Source organism: Emys orbicularis, chromosome 9 (assembly GCF_028017835.1).
Source record: "Emys orbicularis isolate rEmyOrb1 chromosome 9, rEmyOrb1.hap1, whole genome shotgun sequence".
Taxonomy (NCBI): Eukaryota; Metazoa; Chordata; order Testudines; family Emydidae; genus Emys; species Emys orbicularis.
In genome coordinates, this window is record NC_088691.1 from 93,538,091 (window position 1) to 93,559,239 (window position 21,149).

The following is a 21,149-nucleotide window of genomic DNA, read 5'->3' on the forward strand; positions in this document are numbered from 1 at the left end:
CATTCGTGTTGTTTATGTAGAGGATTGTAATATTCGTATCCTTGAAGAATTTTTAAAGCAGTTACACAGATTTGTTCAAAGGGGAAGTTAAAATGGGAGGTATTGTTTCAAACTGAAGTAGTGGGGAAGCTGTTCATTGCATCTGCTGGCCTGACAGATGGAAATATGGGAAGTATGAAAGGGACTGAGACTCTGGGACTAGTGAAGATGTGTGGAGATAAATGGGCCCTTTGCCATGTTTGGGTTCCCCTTCATTGAATAAACTACTGGACAGTTAGAAGAGCTCTGTACGGAAAAGAAAACCCAGACAACCTATGGTAAGGAGGTACCAGGAGAATTTACTTCAAGTGAATGAGTCTTAATGCAATAGAGTTCTGTGCATCTTCTACAATCAGTGTTTCTCTGCCTGTACATTCCCCTCCAGTCCTCCTTTCTGTCCTGAGCGCAACATGTGGAAGACAAATGCTGTTAGGCCATATCAAGTCATCGATTTTTAAATGGAATTTCCAATGATAATGAATGAAGACTGCTTAAAAATAAATGGCACAATATGGTACATGGTATAGCACTTTTTTCAGACCTAAAATAAAAAGTGTGTGTGTGTCAGGAATCATGTGATAATATTCTTCATCCTTCTTTCAGCTGCGCTCAAGGGTAACTATGGGGAGTAAATGCAGTAGTGATGTGAACACCTGACCCAGTTACATCGTGTTCTTGGACTCTTAACATGAAAAGAAACAAAGCTGGCCAAAAGGAAGGTGGCTTAATTGAAGCCTTGACCAGGTGCTTGTGTGTAATTTACACAAGCACAATGTGGGTCTTTGTCTCCCTCTGGTAACTAGACCAAATAAAGAAGTTGATGAGTCTCCCAGCTAATGGAAATGGTCCTTTAATTCAAGCAGTAGAGGTTCATGTGTTTAGACCTGGTGGTCACAAATCCAGTCCCTGCCCATGACAGCTCATTTAGGGGTGTCATTACACTTGTGCCCCTCAAAAGATAGCCTCTATGCTCCTGACCTACAGCAGTTTGGAAGGATGATGAGTTTTGGAATAGGATAGGAGCAGTTCTTAGCACTGCAGTACTACAAGGCTATTACTTTTTAAGCATCAGTCCCATTACGCCTCGCTGATAAACCACCTCAAAAAGAGAACCTGTTTTGTATTTGTATCCTGATGTGATGGAGTGAAAGGGGAAAAATCCCTTTGTAAAAATTCTCCACCACTATCTCCATAATCTCTACTTCAGTGAGCTTCAACCAAGTGCGAAAATGAAAAATTATAACCTGCCAAGCATCAGTGGCAGACTGAAATGAAAAAATTGCAGGTTAATAACAGTGATGCCTCAGAAAAAATTTGCTGGCCAATTTAACATTGCTCCATCCAAGGTCACATCTTGCAGCTGATTATTTTTAGTAATTTGCAGATGAGGATGCTCTACCTTTGTCATGGCAAGTCAAGATCAAGGAAATGGCAGGTAAAGTTTAATATTCAAGGTTATCTATCTTCTCAACTAAGAAGTAAGTCATGGTTCCAGCTTATTTATTTAAGACAGGGTACAGAAATCATTTCCACAGTGGTGAAGTGGAAAGCCTATCTTTTATGGCAGTCATAAAGTCACTGTAACATAACTTGGAGTGGAGAAAGATGGGGGGAAGTTTTGGGGGGAGGGGGGGGATCTGACCTAGTGGCTTCTGGAGCAACATATCACCTTGGGAATGAGGATCTGATAATATTTACCTGATAGTGTCATTCAGAATATAGAGGTTACATTTCACATTTTATATGTTTCTTGACTACGTGGGCTAGTTGCAGATTAACCCACGATAAGGACCTACAGGAAGCTTAGCTCTGTAGTTGTTGCCATGGGACCTGCTTGTGAAGGAGGTTTCATTCCAAAGAGGGGTGGATGTGGAGAATGAAGAACAGACTGGGCTATGTTGCCTTTTGGGTGAAATTTTCTGTAGGTGTTGGGTGGGAGTGGGGTGGGGCAAATAGTGCATTCCTGTTGCACCCATAGCTCACCTACTGCCCCTGGCCCTACCCATATGTGGGACTCTGGTCCCATGGAGGCAGTTCTCTGAAATCTGGGCCACTGAGGGCACAGGGCCGGCGCAACCCATTAGGCGACCTAGGCGGTCACCTAGGGCGCTAACATTTGGGGGGTGGCGACCGCGGCGGCCGGATCTTCGGCCGCCCCGGTCATCGTCGGCATTTCGGGGGCAGGACCTTCCGCCACCTCTGTTGGGAGCAGCATTTCGGGGGCGGGACCTTCCACCACGTAGGGCGGCAAAAAAGCTGGCGGCGCTCTTGCTGAGGCATCTGATACCCACCTTCCTTCCTGACGTGGCAGTGTGAGAAGTGTGTGTGTGTGTGAAGGGAACCCTCCATGTGAAGATATTTCTACCCTCCACACCCTTGTCTGGAGTTGTGCCAGAACAACAGAGTCAACAACTTCTCATTTGCAAAAAGTGCAGTTGGATCTTTAAAGATCACAGCGATTAGAACCTTGGATTTAAGTCTGATCCTAAAAAGGCGGCACCTCCAGCAGACTTTGCCCTGGGCATTGGTTCAACAGGGACTCATACTGCACTGAATCCCCATTACTATTACATGCAACATCTAGGTTTTCAGTAGAAATTCCCTATCCAATTACTTCTATGCCTTGACCCTATTTAGTTTCTGAGATCTGACAGGATCACAGCTTGAGAGCTTTTTAATTTTTCCAGCTGTCATACAACATATCAAGCTAGTTCAGTAGTCCTAATCTAATGCTCGCTGCAATGAAACTGTGAATGTATCAATCAATACTTGTTAAAGTACATATAAAATCCACACCAAAAAGAAAAAAAAAAATTAATAGTCTCTTGACAATCTGTCCATTTCATTCTTTGTCTCTTTATCTTCTATCAAAAACTGTCTCTAAAAGGTTCCACATTTTCTCAAACTCGTGTAGCCTGTCTTTGTTCATATAGATCATCTTTGTGCCAGCAGCTCTCTCCTATCCCAAATAAGGCCCCTCTAAAGCATTAGGTTGATCTGTTGCCCCGCTGTAGAGTCTTCATTTGACATATCAAGACAGTAGTGACAGGCAGACTTCCAGTCCTAGGAACAAAAATGCAGGGATGGGGGACTTCAACCTCAGTGCTTTCTCTGTAATTTATTTTTCTTCCCTTTTTCCACAAAGTAGTTTTAGGATAGTCACAAAGCAGAAAGAGCACAGAAGTTTTTTGTATCAGTTTCTATCGCATAATCCAGTTTGAAACTATCTATTACTATAGCTGCCCTGGTCGCTACATACAACTTCATTTTAAGTGGGTTCTCGCAACACGTGTTAACCCATTATGCTTAACAATCCATCTCACCTTGTATTTGGCTGTAACACTCTAGTTACATTTTCCAGACCTCTGTGAAGCTTGAAAGCTTGTCTCTTCCACCCTCAGTAGTTGGTCCAATAAAAGATATTGCCTTGCCCACCTTGTGTCTCTCATATCCAGGGACCAACACAGCTACAACAACACTGCTAACAGTTTTAATATAGCTAACAGGCAGAGTGTGTTTTATGAAGAACTGGATAATTAACCCAACAATTACCAGTGTCTCTTAGTGCTCATGCCCAGAGCAGAATCTCCTCATCCAGTTTCTCCTATGAGGCTATAGGGCTTGATTCTCATTTATACCAAAGCCACTTTACACTGCTCTGACAACGAGTGTGAAAAGGCCTTAAAGTGCTTGTAAAATGTCATCTAGTCTCACTTTTAGACCCCTTTATGCTTCAAAAATAAGGTGGTGTAAAGTGGCCTTAATGTAAATGAGAATTGGGTCCTGTTACCCCTAAATGCACCTTCAATCAGACCTCTGCGTTATTCAGATCAGACTAGGTGATCTTAATAGGCCTTGAAACGACACTTTAAAATACAGATGTATAATTCTATTGATGTAGCTAACATCTTCCCAAATATTTGGACAATATAAACAAGCACCTCTTGAAAAAGAATTATTTGTGGCAATGCATTGCTCAGTCTATTACTTATGGGCTTGATGCAGAAGTTATTGGGCTTGCGTTATGTGGGAGGTCAGACTAGATGATCATAATGGTCCCTTCTGGCCTTAAAATCTATGAATATATGGAAGCATCTTGCAGGCTGTGTTTTATTTACAATAACACTTGTTTTTGATAACACAGCCTGGTACATACATCTGAAAATGTATCTATTTTCTGGTAAGTTTGTAACTTCCAGGGAGGAGGGAGAAGTTTTATATCCTGTGTAAGAAGCTTCTCTTTTTTGAAGACAATCTGCTGATTATTAAAGTGCACATAAGGGGCTCCCTGGGTCTACCACACGAGCTTTCTTATGCCAACAGAAAGCGTAAGGCATTTCCATGACATTTATAATTGCAGCACTTCCAGAACAATTACCCTGGCAGTTCATTTTCATATTGTTGGAATTATATTTGCTTGTTAGATTTAATTGAAATCCGTGCCGATGCGCTTGCTTGACAAGGTTTTGCAATACCGTCAATGTTCAATGGCTTAAACTTGGGGGAACGTGCATATTTTCTCTGTTAGCCAATCATTTACAGATAGTGACAGGAGATGTTATGGGGTACGTTTTCAGAAGGGCAGCCTCGATATTTGCCATCACAGTTTGCACCCACAAAAATATACGTCAATAGGAATATTTGCACCTTTGTCTACCTGACTCTGGCCACAAGTTAGGTAGTTGTGTTTTCAAGTCCTCAGATTTGTGCTTGTAGTTCATTTGTGGTCAAGTATTGAACACCTCCTCCTCAGTTTGCATGAACTGGCATTGCTTCATGTCCAGGTAAGCTATGTTGATTTATGTCAACAAGGATCTAGTCCAGTGAGCCTGCAAATAGGGAAACTGGGCCTCACTCCTTTTGAAAACTCATCCCTGTGTTTCATTTCTGGCAGCTTCCTCTTCAACTTGGTCTAGCTGAAGGCTGTAATATAGTGAGCCCGATCTCTTGTAAAGAGGGGGCATTGGTCTTAACCCATGTAACAAGAGACGCTTGCCTGCTACATATAGTGCAGGAGGCTGAAATAGGGAAAACATTTTTACAGTGGGTGGAGATGAAGAAATAAGAGAAGGATCTGGCACAAAAGGAAAAGGTTAAGTAGATTCATGAGTGCAAAACATAAAACATTTTTTTTTCCTTTAAAGCCAGCTCTGTAAGTTAAAACGGATGCAAACATGCTTTCCTTTGTGACAGCCTGGAGATGGGCATGCTGGAACGTTAGACTTGTCCTTTGCTTGGATAAGTGGATTTATTTCGTATTTTGAAGTTAAATGGCTGTGGTAAAAATAGATCCCTCTATATGCTACCGGGATCTGTAGTTTAATTAGGCTGCTTCCTGGAACGAAGCCTGAAACTACTGTGAAGTACTGGGCAAAGGTCATTATATTGATGTTAGGCCCATTATATTGATGTTATTTTGAAAGAGAGAGAAAGCAGCACTCCTGGTCATTCTTGTACTGTATAGGGAAAGAGCTCTCTAAGGCCCCATGCAGCACTGGCTTTTCTACAACCTCCCCCAACTTGCCGGGAGCAGAATCCAGCTGTCTGGGCTTCTCACCGCGGCTCCAAGCTGGGAGCGGGGTCTAGCCGCTAAGCTATCCAGGGGAGCAGATTGCTCTATCTGCCCAGCTTTCTTGTCAATGTCACAGTTCTGGTGAAATTGAGAGGAGAGCTAAAAGCCGATGTAAGTAACACAGTGTCTACGCCAGGGGTTCTCAAACTGGGGGTCGGGACCCCTCAGGGGGTTGCGAGGTCATTACATGGGGGGTTGCGCGCTGTCAACCTCCACCCCAAACCCTGCTTTGCCTCCAGCATTTATAATGGTGTTAAATATATTAAAAAGTATGTTTAATTTATTAGGGGGGGTCACACTCAGAGGCTTGCCATGTGAAAGGGGTCGCCAGTAAAAAAGTTTGAGACCCACTGGTCTGCGCGGACACTGCATCACCCTAACTACATTGACATAAACCCTATGCCATGACAATCTCATTGCTTATGTTTTTATATTTGCACTAAAGCCCTTAAATACAGACACATTAACACATAATAATTTATATACGTAAAATAAAATCACAGTCTGGAGGAAAGGATTAAGGATTTCTCCTTTTCTTTGCCCTAAACATTAAAACATGCTCTTTACATTTTGCTTCAGCTTTCATGTCAAAGTTATGAGCAGCTTTAGCCTGGTTTGAGTTTGAAAACAAGACCCAAGCCAGGACAATAACAGAATGACACAAAGATTGACTACACTGTACTTGCTGGATGAAGTGCAAACCGATGAAATATAAATCCTATCTCGTGGGATTTCACTGCCTGCTGGAACTAATCTCATTAACTTAAAACCACCTGAGGCTTAAGAGAGATATACACTGCCGGGAGAAATTATATTTATCCCATCCAGGAAAAAAAACCCACCAGCTTATATCTTACATTTGACTTTGCTATTCTTGAATTACCAAGACATTTCTATCCCATGGGAAAGTCATTATATCTTGCAGCAGCACAATTATGTATCTTATCTAAAGTTCACCATTACATGAATTCTCAAATGTTTGTTCGTTTTCTTTTTACGTTATTTCCTAAGGAAAATAAAGATTGGATACTTAATACAAGCAAATGGTGATAGATTACTTACAAGGACACAATGCAGCCTTCTAGGGTTACAGGCAAAAAATCCTGAAGTTGCGAGATGGTATAAGAGAAAACGTTGCTATTTGGAAGTAAAGGTTTGTGAGAGACCGCTTGTACTATGCAGTTGTTGTAATTCAGCCTTTCTGATCTTTTTGTTTAAATAGCTGATTTTACAAGGCACTGACTGGCTCATTGGAAACAGAGCCTTCAGATGCGAGGTTACAGGTTTAAAGCCAGTGCAGATCAGCAGTGAGGGATAGCTTCATAACCATTGGATCGCTGTGCGAACTTCAATGTAGTGCCCAATGGATAAGTGTCCATAATGTACAAACCACCACAGTGGGCATTAAAGGCCTGATCCAAGCCCCTAGCCGTGGTGCTGGAACAATTTTTATGGCGGGGGTGCTGAAGGCGAAAACCATGTGTTTGGGTTGTTGTTACTACTTCAAACCAGGGGGTGCGGGAGCACCCCCAGCACTCGTAGTCCCAGCACCTATGGGATATTAATAGGAATATTCCCATTGATAAAGCCCTGTCTGACAGTCTTGTCAGCCTCAGTAGAGACCGAGTGTCTATTGAGGGTCTCTTCATTATCTTCATTATTCATATTTATTTTTATTAAATTAGTTTTAAATCAATCATCCATCCATGGCTCCACGGCTCACATTAAAGCATAATAATAAGATAAATATCATTGATAAAAGATTTACCTTTCCTCTCTAATGTTGATGCATCTGTCAAAAAATACCCCAACGACCTATCCACCGTACATAAAGCCTCCCTCAATCCGCTCCATCCAGGAGAAGAAATTAACTTTGCAGTATGCTCTGAAGGTCAACACGCTGATGTTCTGGTGGGAACTGCATGTCAGGCTTGAGGATTCCTCCCAGAAAATGTCTTACTGCAGCATGTCTCCCTTGTAACCAAGAGGCTGTTAGCTGGAGCATTGCTGCTGATGGCTAGCCTTACACAGTGCTCTAAGATCCTCACATAGTTCCATGAAGGTCTGCTTCATCATGTAAGTTCTACAGCAACTGCTGGTCGGCTCAGTTCTGCAGGATGATACAGTCCACCAGTCCGCTTGTGGTCCTGCTCTGGAAATGCTGGTCTCCATGTGGGGAATCTTCAGCCATTGCAGCAAGCATCAGCTGCATCACCTGGGTCACCGCTGCTATGTCTGTATCCGCCTCTGGGAACTGCTTTCAGAAGGATAGAGACTACTGCCAAAATGTCCACCAGCTTTTAGTAGGTACTCTTCCTGAAACCTGAAATAGCAGAAAAAGATCTATCAGTGCTGGATCCATGGCCTGTCTCCAGTAGCAAGGAACGTGCAGAGCCAGAAAGGTCTTGGCTGAATGTGTTGGTGGACAAAAAGCACTTTTGCACAAGGGTTGCGGGGCAAATTCTTCCCCCAGTGCACCATGAACCAGAACTTAGAGCAGCTACAGTTAGTAACATGCTAAGAACCCTGGGATACACCTCCAGAAGCCACAGCATCAGATAAGTGTCAGTACATCGCCAGTATGGATGTACCTGTCAGGGTATGAGGAATGCATACCAATGCAGTGTGGATGCTCACAGGAACAGGCTCACATGCATGGGTATGTGGACCTGGGTATGCTATGCAGTGTAGCCACACCCAAAGAGAGGCAGTCTTTCAGGTAGCCAGGAGGATTTAGATACATAATTAACTGAAAAATGTGAAAATCGCATTCAGGCAGTGCAATTTTTCTGAGTTTGACAAAATCCAGTAAAGCTGGTGAAATCATTTGTGGACTTAAAGAACAAAAAGAGTTTCAAGGTTCAATATTAATGGTGGCTCATTAGCCCAAAGTCACCACTTTAAATACCAGGCCATGTAAAATGTACAATGTTACTATTGTCCTTATAGGCCATTTATTAAGTATAGCTGAAATTAGATTAATAAAAATGATACCTTAACACCCAACCTCTCAGACTCAGTCTGATCGTTTATGAGTAGATCACAGGATAGAAGGCAGTGCGACTCACAGGTGCATTGGCATGGAATTATTAGAGGAAAACGAATAAAACATTTTAAATGTCAAAATCTCCTATTCAGCCACCTGTAGCATGGTGTGTATATTGAACTGGTGTGTGCTTCAAACACTTGAGGCCAGAGATATGGGTCGAACGAGCAAGTTGTATGAAGGTGGTGCGCTACCCACCCATAAATGTCATGTGACTTGGATAGATTGCAACTTACACCATGGGGAGAAAGGCCAAATTTAAATAATGATTTTTCTTCTCTTGTTGAAAACAAGAAGTGTTAAGGCAACTCCAACTTATGCACAGAGGGCTGAATTCTGTCTGACATACACCCAGTGCCATCCCATTGACTTCACTCAGGTTTCATGGGGTGTATGTCCATGCTGAATTTGACTCTGTGCCTACCTTAAAATAAAAGTCCTACACCTGACCCCATAAGAATCCTCAACATCTCACCAATTCTCCATACAATTGTCTTATGAAAACAAAATAGGATGAGACTATTTTCTCATACAATACACTACTAATTAACGGTAGATGTAATAAGGTGTAAACATAGCATGCTGTCCCATGCACATAGTATTTGCTAACATTTACATAAATGTTTTCAATGTTGTTGTGACGGTAACTGCTAGAGTCCAGCAAGATCGGTTGTGCTTTATGCTGTACAAACCTATGGGAAATGACTGTCAACTCAAGTCACCTGAGTTTGGGTTAGAATTTTATCACAAATGTATCATTTTAAGAGTGTGTGTGTGGGTGTGTGTGTGTTTTACAGGTTCCTTCTATGCTGATCCACAGACGATATGGGTTGTTACAGCTCCCGCGGCAAAGCCTTGATTCTTCTGCTCTTGCTGTAGCATCCCATGCTTTTAGCTCTCGAGGTTCAATCCCTAATGTGTTGGCCATGAGAGGGTGTGTGTGTGTATCTATATATTTAAATCCCTGGGCATAAAAAAGAAACAGGAAAATTGTCAAATCTATTTAAACTGCAGAAAAAAATATTTCAAAGTAGAAAATAATGTAGACTGTTCAGGGCATTTTTTCCCTTCTCTTTAAAATTAGGGGGGAAAAAACCCTTCCATATTTTCAAAAACAGGACCCTAAATCCAGATTTAGGGTCCTTAATAGGTGACTGGAATTTTCTAATGTGCTGAGCCCCCAACAGCTCCTGTTGAAATCAATAAGAACAGTGGACACAAAGCATGTTTGAGAATTACGTCTTTTATGCTTACGAGCCTAACTATGGACTTGGGAGCCATCAAGTTCCTATATTTTAAAATCTTGGCCTGTACAAGATCTGCTATATCTTTCCTTTCTTGTCCAAAGGCCAGATGCTCCTGCCACTGCACAGAGTGAAAATAAGCAGAGAAGCAGAAAAATAGTTGGAAAGGCCCCAATTTGGAATTGAGTGGGAGGTGTCTGGCAGGAGTAAGTGAAGAGGGGAGAGAGGATCCGTCATGCAGCAAGCTGCGTTAGAAGGTCTGAAATTCTCTGGCAAATAGATGTAGCAGACTAGCAGTTAATGTTGACTAGACGAGCATTACCCTCCCCCAGACGCAATATGTTTTGCATGTTAGGGCTTGGCAAATAAGGGGGAAAAATCTGCTAATATTGTTAATTTGTAAAATGAACTTGCTTCAGTCATGCTCACATCCCCGTCTTATTCACTTTCTGACATTGTTCACATGATCAAGTTTGCTGACATATATGTTCATCTGCAGGTATTCCTAGAAACCCAATGTGAAATTTGCATGTGCAGGTATTCACACCAGATGCTGATGTACACAGTCAGGGAAGAGGAAAAATATCATGTGACTTACCTGATGAGTCACAACTAAGCATCACAACTCCAGTTTTAGATATTTCATGATCACTCCTGAGACTAAAATAATTTGACCAAACACACACACTTGATCAATAACAAATAAAGTGGAGAAAGCTGCACTCTGACTGTGGGCATTTTGTTAGCAGAAAAAAAGAATATATTCAGGGTACGAATGATTTGTTACAAATTATTTGCTTAACTCTCATGTGTTTTTCTTTCTGTCCACATGCAGGTAAGTACAGTGTATTCCAGTTATTTACTGAGGGACAGGATGTTAATTCTTAAAGTATCTGAAGAACAGGGACCCAACAACATCCCTGAATAATGTATGTGCTTTCTTTGTAAGCTTGCTTCTGTTTTGTAACCTTTAAAACATGGATTTTATGAGTGACATCATTAAAATTTATACTCCCTCTAGAATGTGATGTTCATTATTATTACTCCACTGTGCCTCTGGATCACCTGTCTGCATTGTGGTGCAGCCTTCCTCAGGACTAAAATTCTGATCTCTGTTCCACTGGTGTAAATCCAGAGTAACTTCATTATTTTCCATGAAGTTCAGTGGGTAGAACTGGGATCAGAATCTGGCTCTTTATGCTTTCAATGGAAATTTAAAAGGTTGCTATGAGTAACTATATATTTCTAGAAGTGAAATATGAAGTGCCTTTTGAGCTTTGACTATGGATATTAACAACAAGAAACTGCCACGGAAGGCTTGTTTTCAGATGCACTATATTTCTTTGTTTTAAAATATTCTAGATTTTGTCAGGCCCACAATCCAGGGCAGTCCTGAAACGCTTGCACCTATCACATTCACATTAATTTCCACAGGAATTTTAGGTGCTCAGGGAATGAGGTATTGGGGCCATTACATAGTATATAAAATTTCAGTTTACATTGAGGAGAGAGTAGTTAGTAAGAGACAAACCTAAATACAAAGGTTACAATTTTTTGAAATTGACTAGTGATTTTAGATGCCTCAATTTGGGGTGCCCATTTGAGACACTTTTTAAAGGCATATTTAGCAGAAAGTGCTGTTCACCCATACTTAAAAAATCAGGCTCCAGATGGACACCCTAAAAATTAAGGCACCCAAAATCACTAGTCACTTTTGAAAATCTTGGCCAGATTTTGCAAAGTTGTAGGTCTCTGAAATGAACGAATTGGCAAAAGGGAGTGATTGAGCATTGGTGCATTGGGCCGTTAAAGTTAAGGCGCAGGGCTTTTGTTGCTTCTTTGTGATGCATAAAGATGACCTCAGATTTTTTGTATATGGAAAAGTTGTCTTGCTTGTGATTTTGTATTAGAAATATGAAGTCTTGACTTCCCTCTTTATGCTAAAGGACTATCTAGTGGACTGCAGAGCTAGTGGAAATAGGACATCACAAGAACTCCGAACAGAACAAATGAAGCAGGGGTCACCCAATTAAATGAATAGGCAGCAGGTGTAAAACAAACATAAGGAAGTTCTTTTTCACACAGTCAATCTATGAAACTCCTTGCCAGGGAACTTTGTGAAGGCCATAAGTATAACTGGGTTCAAAAAAGAATTAAATAAGCTCATGGGGAATAGGTCTATCAATGGATATTAGCAAGTTGGTCACTAAGGCAACCCCATGCTCTGGGTGTCCCTAAACTTCCAATTGCCAGAAGCTGGGAACGGAAGACAGGGGATGGATCACTCAATAAATTTCCCTGTTCTGTTCATTCCCTCTGGCACCAGCCACTGTTGGAAGACAGGATACTGAGCTAGATGGACTATTGGTCTGACCCAGTATGGCCGTTCTTATGTAACATGAGCTATGGTTTCCCAGCTTTCATTCAGAGGGCATGTGTAGTCGACATGAAAAAAGAAGTCCATTGTATCAAAAACCCAATTTCCCACTGAAAAAAGGCTTAGAAAGAAAATTCTCAGCCAGCCCTAATTAAATCACCTGTGATTGCTGACATGTTGTCTAAAGTTCTCCCTGTTGCTATCACTGGTGAAGTCTGCTGTGGAGTTTTAGCAAATATTTCCTTTTTGCAGAGTTAATATCCCCTCTCCTTCAACTGAGGAAAGAATACTTAGTAAGAGACAAATCTAAACACAAAGATTCAGATTAAGCTGCCGATCCAGGTTTAACCAACCCACCAGGGCCGCCCAGACGATACAGGGGGCCTGGGGTCTTCGGTGGCAGGGGGCCCCTGCCGCCGAATTGCCGCCGAAGACCCGGCGCTTCAGCGGCAGGTCCCAGGGCGGGAGGACCCCCCGCTTCGGGTCTTCAGGGCACTTCGGCGGTGGGTGCCGGAGCGGAAGGACCCCCAGCCGCCGAATTGCCGCCGAAGACCCGGAGCGGGAGAAGCTTCGGGGACCTGGGCCCCACGAGAGTTTTCCGGGGCCCCCGGAGCAAGTGAAGGACCCCGCTCCAGGGGCCCCGAAAAACTCTCGTGGGGGCCCCTGCGGGGCCCGGGGCCTGGGGCAAATTGCCCCACTTGCCCCCCCCCCCCTCTGGGCGGCCCTGCAATCCGCTAGTTTCTCAGTCTTTTAGTAAAACCAGGAAACAGCCTGTCAGACATACAGAAAGGCATGCCTATGTAATCATGCATTAAATAGTCACGTCTTTTAAAGATTCATGATCCTTGAATGTAAATTGAACCTTATAAGTCTTGCCTCGTTCCTGTGTGATCATTGCACTGTTACTGGTATGAGATTCCTGATATCAGGGTCTTTTTTTTTTTTTTTTTTTTTTTAAAGAACAGGAGTACTTGTGGCACCTTAGAGACTAACAAATTTATTTGAGCATAAGCTTTCGTGGGCTACAGCCCACTTCATCGGATGCATAGAATGGAACATATAATAAGAGTATATATATACATACAGAGAAGATGCCATACCAGCTCTAAGGGGCTAATTAATTAAGATGACCTATTATCAGCAGGAAAAAAACTTTTGTAGTGATAATCAAGATGGTCAATTACAGACAGTTGACAAGAGGTTAAGGATCGTTATCATAAGGAAATAGATAACCTAAAGTTATCAAAGCTGCTTTTATACATAATAAAGGAGCAGTAAAGCATAAGAAAAAAAAATTGTCCCCCTTAGCAGTTCACCTTAAAAAAACAGAGCCTGGGAGGAACTAATTTTACAGCTGTCTGAAAGCTGTGTATGTTGCTGTCAAGGTGCCAATCTAAAATGCATAGTTGTGACACAGCATCTTATGTAGTCATAATAGAACATTTAAGGTGCAATGGCTGCTAGGGATGGAATTTCCTAGAAATTTTACTGACTGGCTTAATGGAGTTATATGCTTCAGACTCTTAGCTCAGCTGGTCATTGAGTGATAGGAAGTGCTACTTGACCTGGAGGTCATTGCTATTATAAACCCAGGAAGTATTAACATGTAAAGGGGAAATAAAATAATTACTACCTTAAGTGGGAAAAAGTTAAAAGTTTGTCTGCATGTTGCTTTGGATATCGTGTTTATAATAAAAATCCTAATAGTAGAAGGGCTGGCTCCAGCAACCCTTGCTCCTGTGAATTATCCTTGCTCATGCAGTAGTGTCCCGTTATTTTCAGTGAGACATCTTATGTGAGAAAAGGCTGCAAGGTCAGACCTCAGTAGCATAGTAACCAACAGGAAAGTAGGACAGCATCTCAATTTTCTGTTTTGATTTATGGCATAAAGTATTCTTTGGAGAAATTTAATGTCTTAACCTGAAGCTATAGCCGAGTAAGTGAAGTGCAAGAAATATTCCATATTGTCAAATTTGTCCTATTGTTTTGCAGTCAATGACAAAAATCAGGATTCCCTCTCTGCTCCTACCTCCAAAGTATTCATTCTCTCAGCAATTACTTATAAACTAAATTTCAGCCTGGATTATAAATGTTTCCAAAATAGGCAGTAACGTAAATGGTTCCTGTAGACACTTTTAACAGCACAATGTTTTTAGTGTAGAGATGGGGACACTACTTATTACAAAGAGCTAGATTCTGCCATTCTTACTAATGTTGAATATAGTACCTTTCTCTTGGGTAGTCCTGTTTTCTTCAGTGTGACCGTTCATTGAGTAAGGTAATACACAACATGAGCAAGAGGGGCAACATATTAACAGTTGTTTTATGCCATTTATACTTATTGAAATATATGTTTGGAATTCCCTCTTATAATGGGAAAGATGAGAGGGAGACGAGGTGGGAATGGAGCATTGAGGCAGATTAAAGAAGGGTGATTTCAGTTTTTCACAGGGTTAACGCTTTCCAAATTAGGGGAATACGAAATTGAAAGTGAAGGGCATGCTCCTTGTTGGGGGAAAGCTTTAGAGTGGTCCTAATGCAGAATCTCATTAAAGCAACTGTCAGGATTCCTCTATTTTACCATCACCTCCCCAGTCTGTAAGAGGCAACTGTCATTTTGAGTGAGAGTACTGCCAAAGAGGCATTTACAAATAAATGAAAAATGTCACAATTGATTTTGCTCCTTCCAGAGGACTGTGTCAGCTTTGTCACAAACTGTCTTTGTTATTCTGTTTCAGATTTCTCAGCTGGACATTGGAAATAGCTTTTGATGGTTCTGGGCTTCTTTCATTTGACCCAGGGTAAGACCTCAGTCTGTGACCTTTCATTAATATTTGTGCAACGGTTTGGGCCATTGGTAAACAGTGTGTTATTTCCTCCTCTTTGAGCATCCAACAGGCAAAATCGCCAATGTGTGCAAATCAGAGATGTAGAAAACCGTCCACATTTGAAAATGTTACCAAAATAAGTTATGTTTCATAGTTTCTTCCCTGCAGAAATACATATCAATGTGATGATTATTTAGAGGAATATATATTGAAACAATGGTGCTATCCCTATAAAAGGCACATGGCTATACTTTTTCTTTTGTTACCAAGGAACTTATAGCCATATTCCTAAATTGTTAACATTCTTTCCCTCAGATGTTGCATATTATCCCCACTTCTTTTACAATGCACTTTTCTATAAGACATTCTTGCTGTGCAGATCCTTGCTTGTAAATATCCGAGAATGAGCAAGTTCTTATTTTTCCTAACATGTTTTCTGGCTAGATAAGTAGGCTAGTGGGGTATTATCGATTTAAAAAGGCTTTCATTGGAAAAGTCTGAATAACGTAAGAATGCAAATCCTTTTTGGAACTCGAGTTTGAAGAATTATTGGAAACAGTCCTCCGGAGCCTCTGAGCCACCGGAGCCATTTCAATACAGTTACATATCTAAGTAGTTATTTTGCTCTTTGCACTTTACTTTGTGCTTTTAGGAATCAAAAGTACAGGATGTATTTTGCTAAAATTACTATTCCAGGACAACTTCAATTGAAATTCTGCTAATGATTCTTTCTATAGTGATTGTATATAGGCTCATAATGACAGAGCTTAAATGTAACCTTACCTGGATGACATATGTTTTCTAGCTTTATGCATTTTCTGTATGTGTTTAGTGTTCTGGTGGTAAAGTGCAATGGAAATCATGTATAGTAGCTACAGTTTGTAACAAACAATAATACCAAGAGGAAGTAGGGTGACTAGTCAGCAAGTGTGAAAAATCAGGACAGGGGGTGGAGGGGTAATAGGAGCCTGTATAAGAAAAAGCTCCAAATATCGGGACTGTCCCTATAAAATTGGGACATCTGGTCACCCTAAGAGCAAGATTTATTACTGTATTCCCAAAGACTTTCAAGTGCTAAGCAAAAAACCCAACACCAAGTGTTTGTAGCATTGGATTATAAACAGTTTCCTGTTAATATACTTATATCTACTGCATCTACAGTATTTTGAAAGTTTACCTCTAACAAAGATACGTGTGTGTGAGAGTATTGTCCATAGAATATATATTTTTTAGAAGGATAGTGTCAAGAGAAAAGTAACTTTATTTGAAATTTTCTCCTTGTTACCAAGACCATACTATTAAAACGGAAGGAATTTTAGGTCCCAGTCATCTGTTTTTGTACATCTAGAACTCCTACGGAGTCCAGTGGGAGACTGAATTATACAAGGTAAACATAATCAGGCTTCTGATTTGCTATTTGATTTTCATGCTGGTGTGTTTACTTTCTGTACTTCATTCACCTTGGTCAGTGAAAATAACTTGGTTAGTTTCAGTTTTGTTAATGAAAGCAGTAAAATGCTACTAACTCTGAAATGCCACATTTGTATATGAATAACTGTCAGTCCTGTTTGTTTAAACTGGGGAAAGACCCCAGCTGTTCCTTCCTAATTAAGATTTGACACAAAAGCATCACTTTCACAGTTAGTTTCAGTTTCCCGTTCTCATGTACTTGCACAGCAGTGTTGTGTTTGGGTTCTCACAGACCCAGGGAATTATGTTAAAAAGAAACACGTTTTGATTAACTAAAATGAAGTACCTAAACCAGATTTGAAAATATTTATATTTAGAATAGTTTTGGTAACTTCCTCTTTTTTGATTCAAGTACTTAACAGTTTAAAACTGTTCTCTTGGACAGACACCCTGGGCTGAGTGCTCAGTACGTCCTTGAGACTGGACTCTCCAAGAGAGTCATGGTATGATGCAGTGAGCTGCTTACTGTTACTTTCAGTACCTGTAAATTAGGAGAAAATCTGAGATGTGAAGCAGGACTAAGGACAGAAAAGATCTCTCCCAGCACAAAGGCTGATGAAATAGTAATAATCAGACATTGTAAGGTTGATGCACTGATATAATGAATCAGAATCTCTCTCTATATATACACACTGATATAATGAATCAGACTATAGTACCTAAGGAAACTGGAAAAAAAAAATGAGGAGGTGAAAATACCATAATGTCCAACACTATCAATTGCAAACCCAGAAAACATTTGACTTTTAACATTACAGTAAAATGGTTTTTATGCAAATAGAAATAGAGAAACATAAAATGTGAACAAGTGTGGCTCAGAGAAATCTAGGCAATTCTTCAATGTCCTGAATGGTAGAAAGATCTTGGCAAACTGTGATTTGGCAAATGGGCAGCAGCTCAAACTTTGATATGTGAGTCTCCTAATAAAGTAGTGATATTTAGCCTCACAATATTACCTGGAATTATACTGAAATTGAATTGTCCCAGCCAGTCAGAATGAAGGGGGAGTGCTGTAATGTACTGATGTATAACTCCATGGGTTTCCCCTCCCAACCATATATGCAATTCTCTGAGCTGGAGTTGTTGTACATAGATGATGTAGTTATTTCTCAATAACAGTATTGTGCAGTTCGAGGAACTCATGATTAGCTGGTGACCATCACTAGCACAAACTAGTCACTTAACACGATCTCTGTGGACTAAGTTCTGACTTGGACAATGCATGGGTAAGGGACTCACAGGGAATAAGAATTCCCTTAACATCTCTATACTGGCTACCCAGTCCCAGGAGTAATAAGACTAGTCTCTCCCTTGGCCCTCCATGGAATAGGTGGGCAGGGCATGAACCAGGAAAGGCAAGGTGAAAGAGGCTTGGCTCTACCAACCCCTCACTGGCCAGTGTGGCTGAGCCAGTGTGTAGGCCATCAGTAAGTAACTACCTGCCAGGAGCAAGGAGGGAGATAAGCGGGACTTGTGACTCAGAGCTATGTCTTTGATTTAGTGTTTTCTGAGCCCATTCCTGGTATTGTGTAACTTACACACACCCCCTTTGCGCAGTGTGTGTCTAAAGTCACAATCTAGCCCTGTCTGGTTATTTTTCAATAATTGTACTGTGGCTGTGCAATGTGTATGCTATATGTGGCTGTTCTTACTGGCTGCTAAAATTCCTTTATTCTGACTGGCTCTTGTACTTGGAATATCCAGGCTGTTTGCCAGCAGTGAAATATGTTCCGCTTTTTCTTAGAGTGAAGAAAAAAATTCCAAAAAGCAATGAAAGTGGATCTGTCCAAGTTCTGAAAGGGGAACTGTTAAAAAAAAAAAAAAAAAAAAAAAGTTAAATTCTTCGACTTATCTTACTCCTTTTTATCTGTCTCCAAAACTCAACAGGGTTTTTTTTCCTGTGAGAATTATTGTAATATGTGTCATTTCCATTTGTCTTCCCAGTCTTTTTATCCTAATTCACAGATGCTATGTAAGCAAAATAATAATAATAATAATTAATAATTAATAAAAAATTACAGCTCTTCTGGGGAGAAGAGGTTGCTTCATGGTAGGAAAAGAAAGGAACTGGAGAAGGGAAATGAAAGCGTAGAAGGTGGAAAGGGGCAGGATGAGGATGTGACACTGGCAGACCAGGTGCCATCTCTTGCCAAGGCTTTAGGCCTCAGCCGAGCACTGACAAATTCGTTGCTGGAAACCAGTCCTGCTCACCTGTGTGTTAGTCTGGTTAACATGGGTATTGGACTTATAACAATGTGTTTAGACTTTATGAAATGCCTGTAATTTGCTACATGTATTAATCCTACTTATAATGTCTGTATCCCATGCTATACGATAATGCTGACGTGTTTGTGCTATAGCTGTAAAATGTTTGTTCTGAACTATGTAGCTCGCCAAACAAGGAAAAACGGTACCTTGTGCAAAATGCTAAATCCCTATGAAAGGTATAACCTCTTGCCCATCAGGAAGGACTATCAAAACGAAATGGGCCATTGTGGGACATCACGGTACAAAGATTTTGCTAATTGCCCCTGCACGCCCATGAAGAGGCTACCTGCAAAAGGGCTCGTCCCATCAGCAGGAATGCTGGAAGAAGGAAATAAAGATAGCCGATAAGAAAATTTTTCATCTCTCTTTTACTGTTTAGACTCGGACAGGGCTGCAGCTACAGAACAGAAGCAGAGATCTCCAGGGTCAACCTGGGTTAGCCCTAAAAGACATTCAGTGCTGACAGATTACTACAACTCTGTCATTTTATGGAATCATAGACTGTAACTCATTTGTGTATATATATTTGCCTGCTTTAACCTGTAAATAACTCTCTCATTTCTTTTTTCCTACTTAATAAATCTTTAGTTAGTTTACTATAGGATTGGCTACAAGCATTGTCTTTGGTATGAGATTTAATAAGGTACCGATTGACCTGGGGTAAGTGACTCATCCTTTGGGATTGGGAGTAATCTGAATTTTCATAGAATCATAGAATATCAGGGTTGGAAGGGACCTCAGGAGGTCATCTAGTCCAACCCCCTGCTCAAATCCCCAACTAAATCATCCCAGTCAGGGCTTCGTTAAGCCTGACCTTAAAAACCTCTAAAGAAGGAGATTCCACCACCTCTCTAGGTAACACATTCCAGTGCTTCACCACACTCCTAGTGAAAAAGTTTTTCCTAATATCCAACCTAAACCCACCCGACTGCAATTTGAGACCATTACTCCTTGTTCTGTCATCTGCTACCACTGAGAACAGTCTAGATCCATTCTCTTTGGAACCCCCTTTCAGGTAGTTGAAAGCAGCTATCAAATCCCCCCTCATTCTTCTCTTCTGCAGACTAAACAATTCCAGTTCCCTCAGCCTCGCCTAATAAGTCATGTGCTCCAGCCCCCTAAACATTTTTGTTGTCCTCTGCTGGACTCTTTCCAATTTTTCCACATCCTTCTTGTAGTGTGGGGCCCAAAACTGGACACAGTACTCCAGATAAGGCCTCACCAATGCTGAATAGAGGGGAATGATCACGTCCCTCGATCTGCTGGCAATGCCCCTACTTATACAGCCCAAAATGCCGTTAGCCTTCTTGGCAACAAGGGCACACTGTTGACTCATATCCAGCTTCTCGTCCACTGTAACCCCTAGGTCCTTTTCTGCAGAACTGCTTCCTAGCCATTCGGTCCCTAGTCTATAGCAGTGCAAGGGATTCTTCCATCCTAAGTGCAGGACTCAACACTTGTTGAACCTCATCAGATTTCTTTTGGCCCAATCCTCTAATTTGTCTAGGTCCCTCTGTATCCTATCCTTACCCTCCAGCATATCTACCACTCCTCCCAGTTTAGTGTCATCTGCAAACTTGCTGAGGGTGCAGTCCACGGCATCCTCCAGATCATTAATGAAGATACACCTCTACCCCGATATAACGCGACCCGATATAACACGGTAAAGCAGTGCTCCGGGGAGGCGGGGTTGCGCACTCCGGCAGATCAAAGCAAGTTCGATATAACGTGGTTTCACCTATAACGCGATAAGATTTTTTGGCTCCCGAGGACAGTGTTATATCGAGGTAGAGGTGTATTGAACAAAACTGGCCCCAGGACTGACCCCTGGGGCACGCCGCTTGATACCGGCTGCCAAGTAGACATGGAGCCATTGATCACTACCCGTTGAGCCCAATGATCTAGCCAGCTTTTTATCCACCTTATAGTCCATTCATCCAGCCCATACTTCTTTAACTTGCTGGCAAGAATGTTGTGGGAGACCGTATCAAAAGCTTTGCTAAAGTCAAGGAATAACACATCCACTGCTTTACCTGTAGAGAGACCTGCCTAGAAGGGGGAAAGCCCTGTGTCCTAGTGCACTCTCTCCCTCTATGCAATTGCTTAAAAATAAAGTATCTGACTTTGCTGCAACCAACCAAAGAGTGAGAACAGTGTTTTTCTCCGACACCCTCATCCACAGAGCCAGTTATCTCATCATAGAAGGCAATTAGGTTAGTCAGGTATGACTTGCCCTTGGTGAATCCATGTTGACTATTCTTGATCACTTTCCTCTAATTTTGGCATGATTTTTGTTGTAAATGAC